Source organism: Crinia signifera, chromosome 11, assembly GCF_055691185.1.
Source record: "Crinia signifera chromosome 11, ASM5569118v1, whole genome shotgun sequence".
Taxonomy (NCBI): Eukaryota; Metazoa; Chordata; class Amphibia; order Anura; family Myobatrachidae; genus Crinia; species Crinia signifera.
In genome coordinates this window covers 78,214,132-78,231,664 of record NC_139227.1, presented here as the reverse complement: position 1 = coordinate 78,231,664, position 17,533 = coordinate 78,214,132, and the positions used below count along the sequence as shown (strand labels likewise).

Genomic DNA, 17,533 nt, shown 5'->3' with positions numbered 1-17,533 from the left:
GGAACATAATCAATTGCAAATTGTACATTTTTTGGCAATTCATGCCAATGTACACTTTTTTCAAATGAAACTCCATGATATATTTCCAATGAGAGTGTTTAAGAAATATTATTATTCTGTATTTAGTGCCACAAGGGATCTGCGTTGTCCAATTACAGAGCACATAAACAAATTTGCAAAAAACAAAACAGTAAAGAGTCTTGGAGGCATGAGTGGTAGAAAGTAAGCAATTGGCAGGAGTGGTAATGAGAAAATGTGGGAATTTAAAGGGAGATAAGGTCATAGATGTAAATGGGAGAGGAGAAAGTGAGAACTAGAAGAGTCTGTAGTGCCATCAATATATAATGCAGTTGTGGAAGATGACGCAGTGTGGAGGGTGGTAAGATAATCAGGTCAGTCTTAGACGTGTTTAGTTTCACAAAGCACTGGGACATCCAAGAAGAGATAGCTGATAGACTGGTGGAGATACGAGTGAGTAAAAGTCTGGGGAGACAAGGTAGATTTGAGTATCAGCAGCAAAAAGATGATATTGTCAGTCAAAAAAGCTAATGAGCTCAACTAAAGAGGATGCATACAAAAAGAAAAGGAGAGGACAAAGAAAAGAACCTTGCGGGAAACATACTATTAGTGGAAGAGGGGTGAGGTAGAGTCCTGAGAGGAGACAGATAGGCAATGGACAGATAGGTAGGAAGAGGTTGTAAACAATAAGCTCAAGGAGTTTAGATGCATAGCTATGCTTGGGGCATGCATAGAATTGGTTGAACAATAAAGATATGAGACATGCAATTGAAAACAGTCAGAAAAATAGAATGAACGTCTTAAGTGATGCTCCAAATTGACTATCAAAGTATGTGAACAAATTGAAATAGATCTCTTTACTTTCGACTTTAAAAAACTACTTTACATATGGTCATGCAAATTAATTTTTAGTAGCTGTAACAATAAAGAACTGGTAGGCCCCAGTGAGATTTGAACTCACTCTAACCCCTGAGCTATGAAGCCTTACATGAGACTGTATGTTTGAAAAAAAATCATGCATTTGTGGGGTTTCAAAGAAATCAAATTTGAAATTTAATTTTGGATTTTAATTTGTAGCTCCTTGACCCAATGGACACTGTTTAGAAATGACTGATTCTGAATCATTTGCAATCTCCATGCTAAATGCACACATTGAACTTGAAATAGATCTTCTCACTTGAGACTTGAGAAGACCACTGTATATACTGTCATGCAAATTAAGATCACTGTACATGCTGTCATGCAAATTAAGTTTTTGTAAATGAAACAATAAAGAACTGGAAGGCCCCAGTGAGACTTGAACTCACGACCCCTGGTTTACGAGACCAGTGCTCTAACCCCTGAGCTATGGAGCCATGGAGGTGCATTAATTTCTAGACATATATGGTGTCTGTGTACTGGAGGAACATAATCAATTGCAAATTGTACATTTTTTGGCAATTCATGCCAATGTACACTTTTTTCAAATGAAACTCTATGATATATTTCCAATGAGAGTGTTTAAGAAATATTATTATTCTGTATTTAGTGCCACAAGGGATCTGCGTTGTCCAATTACAGAGCACATAAACAAATTTGCAAAAAACAAAACAGTAAAGAGTCTTGGAGGCATGAGTGGTAGAAAGTAAGCAATTGGCAGGAGTGGTAATGAGAAAATGTGGGAATTTAAAGGGAGATAAGGTCATAGATGTAAATGGGAGAGGAGAAAGTGAGAACTAGAAGAGTCTGTAGTGCCATCAATATATAATGCAGTTGTGGAAGATGACGCAGTGTGGAGGGTGGTAAGATAATCAGGTCAGTCTTAGACGTGTTTAGTTTCACAAAGCACTGGGACATCCAAGAAGAGATAGCTGATAGACTGGTGGAGATACGAGTGAGTAAAAGTCTGGGGAGACAAGGTAGATTTGAGTATCAGCAGCAAAAAGATGATATTGTCAGTCAAAAAAGCTAATGAGCTCAACTAAAGAGGATGCATACAAAAAGAAAAGGAGAGGACAAAGAAAAGAACCTTGCGGGAAACATACTATTAGTGGAAGAGGGGTGAGGTAGAGTCCTGAGAGGAGACAGATAGGCAATGGACAGATAGGTAGGAAGAGGTTGTAAACAATAAGCTCAAGGAGTTTAGATGCATAGCTATGCTTGGGGCATGCATAGAATTGGTTGAACAATAAAGATATGAGACATGCAATTGAAAACAGTCAGAAAAATAGAATGAACGTCTTAAGTGATGCTCCAAATTGACTATCAAAGTATGTGAACAAATTGAAATAGATCTCTTTACTTTCGACTTTAAAAAACTACTTTACATATGGTCATGCAAATTAATTTTTAGTAGCTGTAACAATAAAGAACTGGTAGGCCCCAGTGAGATTTGAACTCACTCTAACCCCTGAGCTATGAAGCCTTACATGAGACTGTATGTTTGAAAAAAAATCATGCATTTGTGGGGTTTCAAAGAAATCAAATTTGAAATTTAATTTTGGATTTTAATTTGTAGCTCCTTGACCCAATGGACACTGTTTACAAATGACTGATTCTGAATCATTTGCAATCTCCATGCTAAATGCACACATTGAACTTGAAATAGATCTTCTCACTTGAGACTTGAGAAGACCACTGTATATACTGTCATGCAAATTAAGATCACTGTACATGCTGTCATGCAAATTAAGTTTTTGTAAATGAAACAATAAAGAACTGGAAGGCCCCAGTGAGACTTGAACTCACGACCCCTGGTTTACGAGACCAGTGCTCTAACCCCTGAGCTATGGAGCCATGGAGGTGCATTAATTTCTAGACATATATGGTGTCTGTGTACTGGAGGAACATAATCAATTGCAAATTGTACATTTTTTGGCAATTCATGCCAATGTACACTTTTTTCAAATGAAACTCTATGATATATTTCCAATGAGAGTGTTTAAGAAATATTATTATTCTGTATTTAGTGCCACAAGGGATCTGCGTTGTCCAATTATAGAGCACATAAACAAATTTGCAAAAAACAAAACAGTAAAGAGTCTTGGAGGCATGAGTGGTAGAAAGTAAGCAATTGGCAGGAGTGGTAATGAGAAAATGTGGGAATTTAAAGGGAGATAAGGTCATAGATGTAAATGGGAGAGGAGAAAGTGAGAAAGGAGAACTAGAAGAGTCTGTAGTGCCATCAATATATAATGCAGTTGTGGAAGATGACGCAGTGTGAAGGGTGGTAAGATAATCAGGTCAGTCTTAGACGTGTTTAGTTTCACAAAGCGCTGGGACATCCAAGAAGAGATAGCTGATAGACTGGTGGAGATACGAGTGAGTAAAAGTCTGGGGAGACAAGGTAGATTTGAGTATCAGCAGCAAAAAGATGATATTGTCAGTCAAAAAAGCTAATGAGCTCAACTAAAGAGGATGCATACAAAAAGAAAAGGAGAGGACAAAGAAAAGAACCTTGCGGGAAACATACTATTAGTGGAAGAGGGGTGAGGTAGAGTCCTGAGAGGAGACAGATAGGCAATGGACAGATAGGTAGAAAGAGATTGTAAACAATGAGCTCAAGGAGTTTGGATGCATAGCTATGCTTGGGGCTTGCATAGAATTGGTTGAACAATAAAGATATGAGACATGCAATTGAAAACAGTCAGAAAAATAGAATGAACGTCTTAAGTGATGCTCCAAATTGACTATCAAAGTATGTGAACAAATTGAAATAGATCTCTTTACTTTCGACTTGATGAAACTACTTTACATATGGTCATGCAAATTAATTTTTAGTAGCTGTAACAATAAAGAACGGGTAGGCCCCAGTGAGATTTGAACTCACTCTAACCCCTGAGCTATGAAGCCTTACATGAGAATGTATGTTTAAAAAAAATCATGCATTTGTGGGGTTTCAAAGAAATCAAATTTGAAATTTAATATTTGATTTTAATTTGTAGCTCTTTGACCCAATGGACACTGTTTACAAATGGCCGATTCTGAATCATTTGCAATCTCCATGCTAAATGCACACATTGAACTTGAAATAGATCTTCTCACTTTAGACGACCACTGTATATACTGTCATGCAAATTAAGATCACTGTACATGCTGTCATGCAAATTAAGTTTTAGTAGATGTAACAATAAAGAACTGGTACGACCCCTGGTTTACAAGACCAGTGCTCTAACCCCTGAGCTATGAAGCCTTACATGAGAATGTATGTTTAAAACAAAATCATGCATTTGTGGGGTTTCAAAGAAATCAAATTTGTAATTTAATTTTGGATTTTAATTTGTAGCTCCTTGACCCAATGGACACTGTTTACAAATGACTGATTCTGAATCATTTGCAATCTCCGTGCTAAATGCACACATTGAACTTGAAATAGATCTTCTCACTTGAGACGACCACTGTATATACTGTCATGCAAATTAAGATCACTGTACAGGCTGTCATGCAAATTAAGTTTTTGTAAATGAAACAATAAAGAACTGGAAGGCCCAAGTGAGACTTGAACTCACGACCCCTGGTTTACTAAACTAGTGCTCTAACCCCTGAGCTATGGAGCCATGGAGGTGCATTAATTTCTAGACATATATGGTGTCTGTGTACTGGAGGAACATAATCAATTGCAAATTGTACATTTTTTGGCAATTCATGCCAATGTACACTTTTTTCAAATGAAACTCTATGATATATTTCCAATGAGAGTGTTTAAGAAATATTATTATTCTGTATTTAGTGCCACAAGGGATCTGCGTTGTCAAATTACAGAGCTCATAAACAAATTTGCAAAAAACAAAACAGTAAAGAGTCTTGGAGGCATGAGTGGTAGAAAGTAAGCAATTGGCAGGAGTGGTAATGAGAAAATGTGGGAATTTAAAGGGAGATAAGGTCATAGATGTAAATGGGAGAGGAGAAAGTGAGAACTAGAAGAGTCTGTAGTGCCATCAATATATAATGCAGTTGTGGAGGGTGGTAAGATAATCAGGTCAGTCTTAGACGTGTTTAGTTTCACAAAGCACTGGGACATCCAAGAAGAGATAGCTGATAGACTGGTGGAGATACGAGTGAGTGAAAGTCTGGGGAGACAAGGTAGATTTGAGTATCAGCAGCAAAAAGATGATATTGTCAGTCAAAAAAGCTAATGAGCTCAACTAAAGAGGATGCATACAAAAAGAAAAGGAGAGGACAAAGAAAAGAACCTTGCGGGAAACATACTATTAGTGGAAGAGGGGTGAGGTAGAGTCCTGAGAGGAGACAGATAGGCAATGGACAGATAGGTAGGAAGAGGTTGTAAACAATGAGCTCAAGGAGTTTGGATGCATAGCTATGCTTGGGGCATGCATAGAATTGGTTGAACAATAAAGATATGAGACATGCAATTGAAAACAGTCAGAAAAATAGAATGAACGTCTTAAGTGATGCTCCAAATTGACTATCAAAGTATGTGAACAAATTGAAATAGATCTCTTAACTTTCGACTTTAAAAAACTACTTTACATATGGTCATGCAAATTAATTTTTAGTAGCTGTAACAATAAAGAACTGGTAGGCCCCAGTGAGATTTGAACTCACTCTAACCCCTGAGCTAAGAAGCCTTACATGAGACTGTATGTTTGAAAAAAAATCATGCATTTGTGGGGTTTCAAAGAAATCAAATTTGAAATTTAATTTTGGATTTTAATTTGTAGCTCCTTGACCCAATGGACACTGTTTACAAATGACTGATTCTGAATCATTTGCAATCTCCATGCTAAATGCACACATTGAACTTGAAATAGATCTTCTCACTTGAGACTTGAGAAGACCACTGTATATACTGTCATGCAAATTAAGATCACTGTGCATACCGTCATGCAAATTAAGTTTTAGTAGATGTAACAATAAAGAACTGGTAGGCCCCAGTGAGATTTGAAGTCACGACCCCTGGTTTACAAGACCAGTGCTTTAACCCCTGAGCTATGAAGCCTTACATGAGAATGTATGTTTAAAAAAAATTCATGCATTTGTGGGGTTTCAAAGAAATCAAATTTGAAATTTAATTTTGGATTTTAAATTGTAGCTCCTTGACCCAATGGACACTGTTTACAAATGACTGATTCTGAATCATTTGCAATCTCCATGCTAAATGCACACATTGAACTTGAAATAGATCTTCTCACTTGAGACTTGAGAAGACCACTGTATATACTGTCATGCAAATTAAGATCACTGTACATACCGTCATGCAAATTAAGTTTTAGTAGATGTAACAATAAAGAACTGGTAGGCCCCAGTGAGATTTGAACTCACGACCCCTGGTTTACAAGACCAGTGCTCTAACCCCTGAGCTATGAAGCCTTACATGAGAATGTATGTTTAAAAAAAAATCATGCATTTGTGGGGTTTCAAAGAAATCAAATTTGAAATTTAATTTTGGATTTTAATTTGTAGCTCCTTGACCCAATGGACACTGTTTACAAATGACTGATTCTGAATCATTTGCAATCTCCATGCTAAATGCACACATTGAACTTGAAATAGATCTTCTCACTTGAGACGACCACTGTATATACTGTCATGCAAATTAAGATCACTGTACATGCTGTCATGCAAATTAAGTTTTAGTAGATGTAACAATAAAGAACTGGTAGGCCCCAGTGAGATTTGAACTCACGACCCCTGGTTTACAAGACCAGTGCTCTAACCCCTGAGCTATGAAGCCTTATATGAGAATGTATGTTTAAAAAAAATCATGCATTTGTGGGGTTTCAAAGAAATCAAATTTGAAATTTAATTTTTGATTTTAATTTGTAGCTCTTTGACCCAATGGACACTGTTTACAAATGGCCGATTCTGAATCATTTGCAATCTCCATGCTAAATGCACACATTGAACTTGAAATAGATCTTCTCACTTCAGACGACCACTGTATATACTGTCATGCAAATTAAGATCACTGTACATGCTGTCATGCAAATTAAGTTTTAGTAGATGTAACAATAAAGAACTGGTACGACCCCTGGTTTACAAGACCAGTGCTCTAACCCCTGAGCTATGAAGCCTTACGTGAGAATGTATGTTTAAAACAAAATCATGCATTTGTGGGGTTTCAAAGAAATCAAATTTGAAATTTAATTTTGGATTTTAATTTGTAGCTCCTTGACCCAATGGACACTGTTTACAAATGACTGATTCTGAATCATTTGCAATCTCCGTGCTAAATGCACACATTGAACTTGAAATAGATCTTCTCACTTGAGACTTGAGAAGACCACTGTATATACTGTCATGCAAATTAAGATAACTGTACATGCTGTCATGCAAATTAAGTTTTTGTAAATGAAACAATAAAGAACTGGAAGGCCCAAGTGAGACTTGAACTCACGACCCCTGGTTTACGAGACCAGTGCTCTAACCCCTGAGCTATGGAGCCATGGAGGTGCATTAATTTCTAGACATATATGGTGTCTGTGTACTGGAGGAACATAATCAATTGCAAATTGTACATTTTTTGGCAATTCATGCCAATGTACACTTTTTTCAAATGAAACTCTATGATATATTTCCAATGAGAGTGTTTAAGAAATATTATTATTCTGTATTTAGTGCCACAAGGGATCTGCGTTGTCAAATTACAGAGCACATAAACAAATTTGCAAAAAAACAAAACAGTAAAGAGTCTTGGAGGCATGAGTGGTAGAAAGTAAGCAATTGGCAGGAGTGGTAATGAGAAAATGTGGGAATTTAAAGGGAGATAAGGTCATAGATGTAAATGGGAGAGGAGAAAGTGAGAAAGGAGAACTAGAAGAGTCTGTAGTGCCATCAATATATAATGCAGTTGTGGAAGATGACGCAGTGTGGAGGGTGGTAAGATAATCAGGTCAGTCTTAGACGTGTTTAGTTTCACAAAGCACTGGGACATCCAAGAAGAGATAGCTGATAGACTGGTGGAGATACAAGTGAGTAAAAGTCTGGGGAGACAAGGTAGATTTGAGTATCAGCAGCAAAAAGATGATATTGTCAGTCAAAAAAGCTAATGAGCTCAACTAAAGAGGATGCATACAAAAAGAAAAGGAGAGGACAAAGAAAAGAACCTTGCGGGAAACATACTATTAGTGGAAGAGGGGTGAGGTAGAGTCCTGAGAGGAGACAGATAGGCAATGGACAGATAGGTAGGAAGAGGTTGTAAACAATGAGCTCAAGGAGTTTGGATGCATAGCTATGCTTGGGGCATGCATAGAATTGGTTGAACAATAAAGATATGAGACATGCAATTGAAAACAGTCAGAAAAATAGAATGAACGTCTTAAGTGATGCTCCAAATTGACTATCAAAGTATGTGAACAAATTGAAATAGATCTCTTAACTTTCGACTTTAAAAAACTACTTTACATATGGTCATGCAAATTAATTTTTAGTAGCTGTAACAATAAAGAACTGGTAGGCCCCAGTGAGATTTGAACTCACTCTAACCCCTGAGCTAAGAAGCCTTACATGAGACTGTATGTTTGAAAAAAAATCATTCATTTGTGGGGTTTCAAAGAAATCAAATTTGAAATTTAATTTTGGATTTTAATTTGTAGCTCCTTGACCCAATGGACACTGTTTACAAATGACTGATTCTGAATCATTTGCAATCTCCATGCTAAATGCACACATTGAACTTGAAATAGATCTTCTCACTTAAAACTTGAGAAGACCACTGTATATACTGTCATGCAAATTAAGATCACTGTACATACCGTAATGCAAATTAAGTTTTAGTAGATGTAACAATAAAGAACTGGTAGGCCCCAGTGAGATTTGAAGTCACGACCCCTGGTTTACAAGACCAGTGCTCTAACCCCTGAGCTATTAAGCCTTACATGAGAATGTATGTTTTAAAAAAAATCATGCATTTGTGGGGTTTCAAAGAAATCAAATTTGAAATTTTATTTTGGATTTTAATTTGTAGCTCCTTGACCCAATGGACACTGTTTACAAATGACTGATTCTGAATCATTTGCAATCTCCATGCTAAATGCACACATTGAACTTGAAATAGATCTTCTCACTTGAGACTTGAGAAGACCACTGTATATACTGTCATGCAAATTAAGATCACTGTACATACTGTCATGCAAATTAAGTTTGAGTAGATGTAACAATAAAGAACTGGTAGGCCCCAGTGACATTTGAACTCACGACCCCTGGTTTACGAGACCAGTGCTCTAACCCCTGAGCTATGAAGCCTGACATGAGACTGTATGTTTAAAAAAAAATCATGCATTTGTGGGGTTTCAAAGAAATCAAATTTGAAATTTAATTTTGGATTTTAATTTGTAGCTCCTTGACCCAATGGACACTGTTTACAAATGACTGATTCTGAATCATTTGCAATCTCCATGCTAAATGCACACATTGAACTTGAAATAGATCTTCTCACTTGAGACTTGAGAAGACCACTGTATATACTGTCATGCAAATTAAGATCACTGTACATACTGTCATGCAAATTAAGTTTGAGTAGATGTAACAATAAAGAACTGGTAGGCCCCAGTGAGATTTGAACTCACGACCCCTGGTTTATGAGACCAGTGCTCTAACCCCTGAGATATAAAGCCTTACATGAGAATGTTTGTTTTAAAAAAAATAATGCATTTGTGGGGTTTAAAAAAAATCAAATTTGAAATTTAATTTTGGATTTTAATTTGTAGCTCCTTGACCCAATGGACACTGTTTACAATTGACCGATTCTGAATCATTTGCAATCTCCATGCTAAATGCACACATTGAACTTGAAATAGATCTTCTCACTTGAGACGACCACTGTATATACTGTCATGCAAATTAAGATCACTGTACATACTGTCATGCAAATTAAGTTTTTGTAAATGTAACAATAAAGAACTGGTAGGCCCCAGTGAGATTTGAACTCACGACCCCTGGTTTACAAGACCAGTGCTCTAACCCCTGAGCTATGAAGCCTTACATGAGAATGTATGTTTAAAAAAAAAATCATGCATTTGTGGGGTTTCAAAGAAATCAAATTTGAAATTTAATTTTGGATTTTAATTTGTAGCTCCTTGACCCAATGGACACTGTTTACAAATGACTGATTCTGAATCATTTGCAATCTCCTTGCTAAATGCACACATTGAACTTGAAATAGATCTTCTCACTTGAGACTTGAGAAGAACACTGTATATACTGTCATGCAAATTAAGATCACTGTACATACTGTCATGCAAATTAAGTTTTAGTAGATGTAACAATAAAGAACTGGTAGGCCCCAGTGAGATTTGAACTCACGACCCCTGGTTTACAAGACCAGTGCTCTAACCCCTGAGCTATGAAGCCTTACATGAGAATGTATGTTTAAAAAAAAATCATGCATTTGTGGGGTTTCAAAGAAATCAAATTTGAAATTTAATTTTGGATTTTAATTTGTAGCTCCTTGACCCAATGGACACTGTTTACAAAATGACTGATTCTGAATCATTTGCAATCTCCATGCTAAATGCACACATTGAACTTGAAATAGATCTTCTCACTTGAGACTTGAGAAGACTACTGTATATACTGTCATGCAAATTAAGATCACTGTACATGCTGTCATGCAAATTAAGTTTCTGTAAATGAAACAATAAAGAACTGGAAGGCCCCAGTGAGACTTGATCTCACGACCCCTGGTTTACGAGACCAGTGCTCTAACCCCTGAGCTATGGAGCCATGGAGGTGCATTAATTTCTAGACATATATGGTGTCTGTGTACTGGAGGAACATAATCAATTGCAAATTGTACATTTTTTGGCAATTCATGCCAATGTACACTTTTTTCAAATGAAACTCTATAATATATTTCCAATGAGAGTGTTTAAGAAATATTATTATTCTGTATTTAGTGCCACAAGGGATCTGCGTTGTCCAATTACAGAGCACATAAACAAATTTGCAAAAAACAAAACAGTAAAGAGTCTTGGAGGCATGAGTGGTAGAAAGTAAGCAATTGGCAGGAGTGGTAATGAGAAAATGTGGGAATTTAAAGGGAGATAAGGTCATAGATGTAAATGGGAGAGGAGAAAGTGAGAACTAGAAGAGTCTGTAGTGCCATCAATATATAATGCAGTTGTGGAAGATGACGCAGTGTGGAGGGTGGTAAGATAATCAGTTCAGTCTTAGACGTGTTTAGTTTCACAAAGCGCTGGGACATCCAAGAAGAGATAGCTGATAGACTGGTGGAGATACGAGTGAGTAAAAGTCTGGGGAGACAAGGTAGATTTGAGTATCAGCAGCAAAAAGATGATATTGTCAGTCAAAAAAGCTAATGAGCTCAACTAAAGAGGATGCATACAAAAAGAAAAGGAGAGGACAAAGAAAAGAACCTTGCGGGAAACATACTATTAGTGGAAGAGGGGTGAGGTAGAGTCCTGAGAGGAGACAGATAGGTAGGAAGAGGTTGTAAACAATGAGCTCAAGGAGTTTGGATGCATAGCTATGCTTGGGGCATGCATAGAATTGGTTGAAAAATAAAGATATGAGACATGCAATTGAAAACAGTCAGAAAAATAGAATGAACGTCTTAAGTGATGCTCCAAATTGACTATCAAAGTATGTGAACAAATTGAAATAGATCTCTTTACTTTCGACTTGATGAAACTACTTTACATATGGTCATGCAAATTAATTTTTATTGGCTGTAACAATAAAGAACTGGTAGGCCCCAGTGAGTTTTGAACTCACTCTAACCCCTGAGCTATGAAGCCTTACATGAGAATGTATGTTTAAAAAAAAATCATGCATTTGTGGGGTTTCAAAGAAATCAAATTTGAAATTTAATTTTTGATTTTAATTTGTAGCTCTTTGACCCAATGGACACTGTTTACAAATGGCCGATTCTGAATCATTTGCAATCTCCATGCTAAATGCACACATTGAACTTGAAATAGATCTTCTCACTTGAGACGACCACTGTATATACTGTCATGCAAATTAAGATCACTGTACATGCTGTCATGCAAATTAAGTTTTTGTAAATTAAACAATAAAGAACTGGTAGGCCCCAGTGAGATTTGAACTCACGACCCCTGGTTTACAAGACCAGTGCTCTAACCCCTGAGCTATGAAGCCTTACATGAAAATGTATGTTTAAAAAAAAATCATGCATTTGTGGGGTTTCAAAGAAATCAAATTTGAAATTTAATTTTGGATTTTAATTTGTAGCTCCTTGACCCAATGGACACTGTTTACAAATGACTGATTCTGAATCATTTGCAATCTCCATGCTAAATGCACACATTGAACTTGAAATAGATCTTCTCACTTGAGACTTGAGAAGAACACTGTATATACTGTCATGCAAATTAAGATCACTGTACATACTGTCATGCAAATTAAGTTTTAGTAGATGTAACAATAAAGAACTGGTAGGCCCCAGTGAGACTTGAACTCACGACCTCTGGTTTACGAGACCAGTGCTCTAACCCCTGAGCTATGAAGCCTTACATGACAATTTTTGTTTTAAAAAAAATAATGCATTTGTGGGGGTTCAAAAAAATCAAATTTGAAATTTAATTTTGGATTTTAATTTGTAGCTCCTTGACCCAATGGACACTGTTTACAATTGACCGATTCTGAATCATTTGCAATCTCCATGCTAAATGCACACATTGAACTTGAAATAGATCTTGTCACTTGAGACGACCACTGTATATACTGTCATGCAAATTAAGATCACTGTACATTCTGTCATGCAAATTAAGTTTTTGTAAATGTAACAATAAATAACTGGTAGGCCCCAGTGAGATTTGAACTCACGACCCCTGGTTTACAAGACCAGTGCTCTAACCCCTGAGCTATGAAGCCTTACATGAGAATGTATGTTTAAAAAAAAATCATGCATTTGTGGGGTTTCAAAGAAATCAAATTTAAAATTTAAATTTGGATTTTAATTTGTAGCTCCTTGACCCAATGGACACTGTTTTCAAATGACTGATTCTGAATCATTTGCAATCTCCATGCTAAATGCACACATTGAACTTGAAATAGATCTTCTCACTTGAGACTTGAGAAGACCACTGTATATACTGTCATGCAAATTAAGATCACTGTACATGCTGTCATGCAAATTAAGTTTCTGTAAATGAAACAATAAAGAACTGGAAGGCCCCAGTGAGACTTGAACTCACGACCCATGGTTTACGAGACCAGTGCTCTAACCCCTGAGCTATGGAGCCATAGAGGTGCATTAATTTCTAGACATATATGGTGTCTGTGTACTGGAGGAACATAATCAATTGCAAATTGTACATTTTTTGGCAATTCATGCCAATGTACACTTTTTTTAAATGAAACTCTATAATATATTTCCAATGAGAGTGTTTAAGAAATATTATTATTCTGTATTTAGTGCCACAAGGGATCTGCGTTGTCCAATTACAGAGCACATAAACAAATTTGCAAAAAACAAAACAGTAAAGAGTCTTGGAGGCATGAGTGGTAGAAAGTAAGCAATTGGCAGGAGTGGTAATGAGAAAATGTGGGAATTTAAAGGGAGATAAGGTCATAGACGTAAATGGGAGAGGAGAAAGTGAGAACTAGAAGAGTCTGTAGTGCCATCAATATATAATGCAGTTTTGGAAGATGACGCAGTGTGGAGGGTGGTAAGATAATCAGTTCAGTCTTAGACGTGTTTAGTTTCACAAAGCGCTGGGACATCCAAGAAGAGATAGCTGATAGACTGGTGGAGATACGAGTGAGTAAAAGTCTGGGGAGACAAGGTAGATTTGAGTATCAGCAGCAAAAAGATGATATTGTCAGTCAAAAAAGCTAATGAGCTCAACTAAAGAGGATGCATACAAAAAGAAAAGGAGAGGACAAAGAAAAGAACCTTGCGGGAAACATACTATTAGTGGAAGAGGGGTGAGGTAGAGTCCTGAGAGGAGACAGATAGGCAATGGACAGATAGGTAGGAAGAGGTTGTAAACAATGAGCTTAAGGAGTTTGGATGCATAGCTATGCTTGGGGCATGCATAGAATTGGTTGAACAATAAAGATATGAGACATGCAATTGAAAACAGTCAGAAAAATAGAATGAACGTCTTAAGTGATGCTCCAAATTGACTATCAAAGTATGTGAACAAATTGAAATAGATCTCTTTACTTTCGACTTGATGAAACTACTTTACATATGGTCATGCAAATTATTGTTAGTAGCTGTAACAATAAAGAACTGGTAGGCCCCAGTGAGATTTGAACTCACTCTAACCCCTGAGCTATGAAGCCTTACATGAGAATGTATGTTTAAAAAAAAATCATGCATTTGTGGGGTTTCAAAGAAATCAAATTTGAAATTTAATTTTGGATTTTAATTTGTAGCTCCTTGACCCAATGGACACTGTTTACAAATGACTGATTCTGAATCATTTGCAATCTCCATGCTAAATGCACACATTGAACTTGAAATAGATCTTCTCACTTGAGACTTGAGAAGACCACTGTATATACTGTCATGCAAATTAAGATCACTGTACATACTGTCATGCAAATTAAGTTTGAGTAGATGTAACAATAAAGAACTGGTAGGCCCCAGTGAGATTTGAACTCACGACCCCTGGTTTACAAGACCAGTGCTCTAACCCCTGAGCTATGAAGCCTTACATGAGAATATATGTTTAAAAAAAAAATCATGCATTTGTGGGGTTTCAAAGAAATCAAATTTGAAATTTAATTTTGGATTTTAATTTGTAGCTCCTTGACCCAATGGACACTGTTTACAAATGACTGATTCTGAATCATTTGCAATCTCCATGCTAAATGCACACATTGAACTTGAAATAGATCTTCTCACTTGAGACTTGAGAAGACCACTGTATATACTGTCATGCAAATTAAGATCACTGTACATGCTGTCATGCAAATTAAGTTTTTGTAAATGAAACAATAAAGAACTGGAAGGGCCCAGTGAGACTTGAACTCACGACCCCTGGTTTACGAGACCAGTGCTCTAACCCCTGAGCTATGGAGCCATGGAGGTGCATTTATTTCTAGACATATATGGTGTCTGTGTACTGGAGGAACATAATTAATTGCAAATTGTACATTTTTTGGCAATTCATGCCAATGTACACTTTTTTCAAATGAAACTCCATGATATATTTCCAATGAGAGTGTTTAAGAAATATTATTATTCTGTATTTAGTGCCACAAGGGATCTGCATTGTCCAATTACAGAGCACATAAACAAATTTGCAAAAAACAAAACAGTAAAGAGTCTTGGAGGCATGAGTGGTAGAAAGTAAGCAATTGGCAGGAGTGGTAATGAGAAAATGTGGGAATTAAAAGGGAGATAAGGTCATAGATGTAAATGGGAGAGGAGAAAGTGAGAACTAGAAGAGTCTGTAGTGCCATCAATATATAATGCAGTTGTGGAAGATGACGCAGTGTGGAGGGTGGTAAGATAATCAGGTCAGTCTTAGACGTGTTTAGTTTCACAAAGCGCTGGGACATCCAAGAAGAGATAGCTGATAGACTGGTGGAGATACGAGTGAGTAAAAGTCTGGGGAGACAAGGTAGATTTGAGTATCAGCAGCAAAAAGATGATATTGTCAGTCAAAAAAGCTAATGAGCTCAACTAAAGAGGATGCATACAAAAAGAAAAGGAGAGGACAAAGAAAAGAACCTTGAAGGAAACATACTATTAGTGGAAGAGGGGTGAGGTAGAGTCCTGAGAGGAGACAGATAGGCAATGGACAGATAGGTAGGAAGAGATTGTAAACAATGAGCTCAAGGAGTTTGGATGCATAGCTATGCTTGGGGCTTGCATAGAATTGGTTGAACAATAAAGATATGAGACATGCAATTGAAAACAGTCAGAAAAATAGAATGAACGTCTTAAGTGATGCTCCAAATTGACTATCAAAGTATGTGAACAAATTGAAATAGATCTCTTTACTTTCGACTTGATGAAACTACTTTACATATGGTCATGCAAATTAATTTTTAGTAGCTGTAACAATAAAGAACGGGTAGGCCCCAGTGAGATTTGAACTCACTCTAACCCCTGAGCTATGAAGCCTTACATGAGAATTTATGTTTAAAAAAAAATCATGCATTTGTGGGGTTTCAAAGAAATCAAATTTGAAATTTAATTTTGGATTTTAATTTGTAGCTCCTTGACCCAATGGACACTGTTTACAAATGACTGATTCTGAATCATTTGCAATCTCCATGCTAAATGCACACATTGAACTTGAAATAGATCTTCTCACTTGAGACTTGAGAAGACCACTGTATATACTGTCATGCAAATTAAGATCACTGTACATACTGTCATGCAAATTAAGTTTTAGTAGATGTAACAATAAAGAACTGGTAGGCCCCAGTGAGATTTGAACTCACGACCCCTGGTTTACGAGACCAGTGCTCTAACACCTGAGCTACGAAGCCTGACATGAGACTGTATGTTTAAAAAAAAATCATGCATTTGTGGGGTTTCAAAGAAATCAAATTTGAAATTTAATTTTGGATTTTAATTTGTAGCTCCTTGACCCAATGGACACTGTTTACAAATGACTGATTCTGAATCATTTGCAATCTCCATGCTAAATGCACACATTGAACTTGAAATAGATCTTCTCACTTTAGACTTGAGAAGACCACTGTATATACTGTCATGCAAATTAAGATCACTGTACATACTGTCATGCAAATTAAGTTTTAGTAGATGTAACAATAAAGAACTGGTAGGCCCCAGTGAGATTTGAACTCACGACCCCTGGTTTACGAGACCAGTGCTCTAACACCTGAGCTACGAAGCCTGACATGAGACTGAATGTTTAAAAAAAAATCATGCATTTGTGGGGTTTCAAAGAAATCAAATTTGAAATTTAATTTTGGATTTTAATTTGTAGCTCCTTGACCCAATGGACACTGTTTACAAATGACTGATTCTGAATCATTTGCAATCTCCATGCTAAATGCACACATTGAACTTGAAATAGATCTTCTCACTTTAGACTTGAGAAGACCACTGTATATACTGTCATGCAAATTAAGATCACTGTACATACTGTCATGCAAATTAAGTTTTAGTAGATGTAACAATAAAGAACTGGTAGGCCCCAGTGAGATTTGAACTCACGACCCCTGGTTTACAAGACCAGTGCTCTAACCCCTGAGCTATGAAGCCTTACATGAGAATATATGTTTAAAAAAAAATCATGCATTTGTGGGGTTTCAAAGAAATCAAATTTGAAATTTAATTTTGGATTTTAATTTGTAGCTCCTTGACCCAATGGACACTGTTTACAAATGACTGATTCTGAATCATTTGCAATCTCCATGCTAAATGCACACATTGAACTTGAAATAGATCTTCTCACTTGAGACTTGAGAAGACCACTGTATATACTTTCATGCAAATTAAGATCACTGTACATGCTGTCATGCAAATTAAGTTTTTGTAAATGAAACAATAAAGAACTGGAAGGCCCCAGTGAGACTTGAACTCACGACCCCTGGTTTACGAGACCAGTGCTCTAACCCCTGAGCTATGGAGGTACATTAATTTCTTGACATATATGGT

At 36.7% G+C, this 17,533-nt stretch overlaps 22 non-coding genes across 22 annotated transcripts; all 22 read right to left on the bottom strand.

Moving 5' to 3' along the window:
• Positions 1-1,300: 1,300 nt before the first annotated feature.
• On the bottom strand, positions 1,301-1,373 carry TRNAT-CGU (transfer RNA threonine (anticodon CGU)). Its single transcript has one exon. It is a non-coding gene; the product is annotated as a tRNA-Thr (tRNA).
• Positions 1,374-2,720: 1,347 nt separating this feature from the next.
• On the bottom strand, positions 2,721-2,793 carry TRNAT-CGU (transfer RNA threonine (anticodon CGU)). The gene has a single exon. It is a non-coding gene; the product is annotated as a tRNA-Thr (tRNA).
• Positions 2,794-5,883: 3,090 nt separating this feature from the next.
• Positions 5,884-5,956, bottom strand: TRNAT-UGU (transfer RNA threonine (anticodon UGU)). Its single transcript has one exon. It is a non-coding gene; the product is annotated as a tRNA-Thr (tRNA).
• Positions 5,957-6,254: 298 nt separating this feature from the next.
• On the bottom strand, positions 6,255-6,327 carry TRNAT-UGU (transfer RNA threonine (anticodon UGU)). Its single transcript has one exon. It is a non-coding gene; the product is annotated as a tRNA-Thr (tRNA).
• A 291-nt stretch (positions 6,328-6,618) lies between these two features.
• TRNAT-UGU (transfer RNA threonine (anticodon UGU)) lies at positions 6,619-6,691 on the bottom strand. Its single transcript has one exon. It is a non-coding gene; the product is annotated as a tRNA-Thr (tRNA).
• A 638-nt stretch (positions 6,692-7,329) lies between these two features.
• On the bottom strand, positions 7,330-7,402 carry TRNAT-CGU (transfer RNA threonine (anticodon CGU)). Its single transcript has one exon. It is a non-coding gene; the product is annotated as a tRNA-Thr (tRNA).
• A 1,355-nt stretch (positions 7,403-8,757) lies between these two features.
• TRNAT-UGU (transfer RNA threonine (anticodon UGU)) lies at positions 8,758-8,830 on the bottom strand. Its single transcript has one exon. It is a non-coding gene; the product is annotated as a tRNA-Thr (tRNA).
• A 298-nt stretch (positions 8,831-9,128) lies between these two features.
• Positions 9,129-9,201, bottom strand: TRNAT-CGU (transfer RNA threonine (anticodon CGU)). The gene has a single exon. It is a non-coding gene; the product is annotated as a tRNA-Thr (tRNA).
• Positions 9,202-9,499: 298 nt separating this feature from the next.
• On the bottom strand, positions 9,500-9,572 carry TRNAM-CAU (transfer RNA methionine (anticodon CAU)). Its single transcript has one exon. It is a non-coding gene; the product is annotated as a tRNA-Met (tRNA).
• Positions 9,573-9,863: 291 nt separating this feature from the next.
• Positions 9,864-9,936, bottom strand: TRNAT-UGU (transfer RNA threonine (anticodon UGU)). The gene has a single exon. It is a non-coding gene; the product is annotated as a tRNA-Thr (tRNA).
• Positions 9,937-10,235: 299 nt separating this feature from the next.
• Positions 10,236-10,308, bottom strand: TRNAT-UGU (transfer RNA threonine (anticodon UGU)). Its single transcript has one exon. It is a non-coding gene; the product is annotated as a tRNA-Thr (tRNA).
• A 299-nt stretch (positions 10,309-10,607) lies between these two features.
• On the bottom strand, positions 10,608-10,680 carry TRNAT-CGU (transfer RNA threonine (anticodon CGU)). Its single transcript has one exon. It is a non-coding gene; the product is annotated as a tRNA-Thr (tRNA).
• A 1,325-nt stretch (positions 10,681-12,005) lies between these two features.
• Positions 12,006-12,078, bottom strand: TRNAT-UGU (transfer RNA threonine (anticodon UGU)). Its single transcript has one exon. It is a non-coding gene; the product is annotated as a tRNA-Thr (tRNA).
• A 298-nt stretch (positions 12,079-12,376) lies between these two features.
• On the bottom strand, positions 12,377-12,449 carry TRNAT-CGU (transfer RNA threonine (anticodon CGU)). Its single transcript has one exon. It is a non-coding gene; the product is annotated as a tRNA-Thr (tRNA).
• Positions 12,450-12,740: 291 nt separating this feature from the next.
• Positions 12,741-12,813, bottom strand: TRNAT-UGU (transfer RNA threonine (anticodon UGU)). Its single transcript has one exon. It is a non-coding gene; the product is annotated as a tRNA-Thr (tRNA).
• Positions 12,814-13,111: 298 nt separating this feature from the next.
• TRNAT-CGU (transfer RNA threonine (anticodon CGU)) lies at positions 13,112-13,184 on the bottom strand. The gene has a single exon. It is a non-coding gene; the product is annotated as a tRNA-Thr (tRNA).
• Positions 13,185-14,530: 1,346 nt separating this feature from the next.
• On the bottom strand, positions 14,531-14,603 carry TRNAT-UGU (transfer RNA threonine (anticodon UGU)). The gene has a single exon. It is a non-coding gene; the product is annotated as a tRNA-Thr (tRNA).
• A 299-nt stretch (positions 14,604-14,902) lies between these two features.
• Positions 14,903-14,975, bottom strand: TRNAT-CGU (transfer RNA threonine (anticodon CGU)). Its single transcript has one exon. It is a non-coding gene; the product is annotated as a tRNA-Thr (tRNA).
• Positions 14,976-16,322: 1,347 nt separating this feature from the next.
• TRNAT-CGU (transfer RNA threonine (anticodon CGU)) lies at positions 16,323-16,395 on the bottom strand. Its single transcript has one exon. It is a non-coding gene; the product is annotated as a tRNA-Thr (tRNA).
• A 298-nt stretch (positions 16,396-16,693) lies between these two features.
• Positions 16,694-16,766, bottom strand: TRNAT-CGU (transfer RNA threonine (anticodon CGU)). Its single transcript has one exon. It is a non-coding gene; the product is annotated as a tRNA-Thr (tRNA).
• A 298-nt stretch (positions 16,767-17,064) lies between these two features.
• TRNAT-UGU (transfer RNA threonine (anticodon UGU)) lies at positions 17,065-17,137 on the bottom strand. The gene has a single exon. It is a non-coding gene; the product is annotated as a tRNA-Thr (tRNA).
• Positions 17,138-17,435: 298 nt separating this feature from the next.
• Positions 17,436-17,508, bottom strand: TRNAT-CGU (transfer RNA threonine (anticodon CGU)). The gene has a single exon. It is a non-coding gene; the product is annotated as a tRNA-Thr (tRNA).
• Positions 17,509-17,533: the final 25 nt, after the last annotated feature.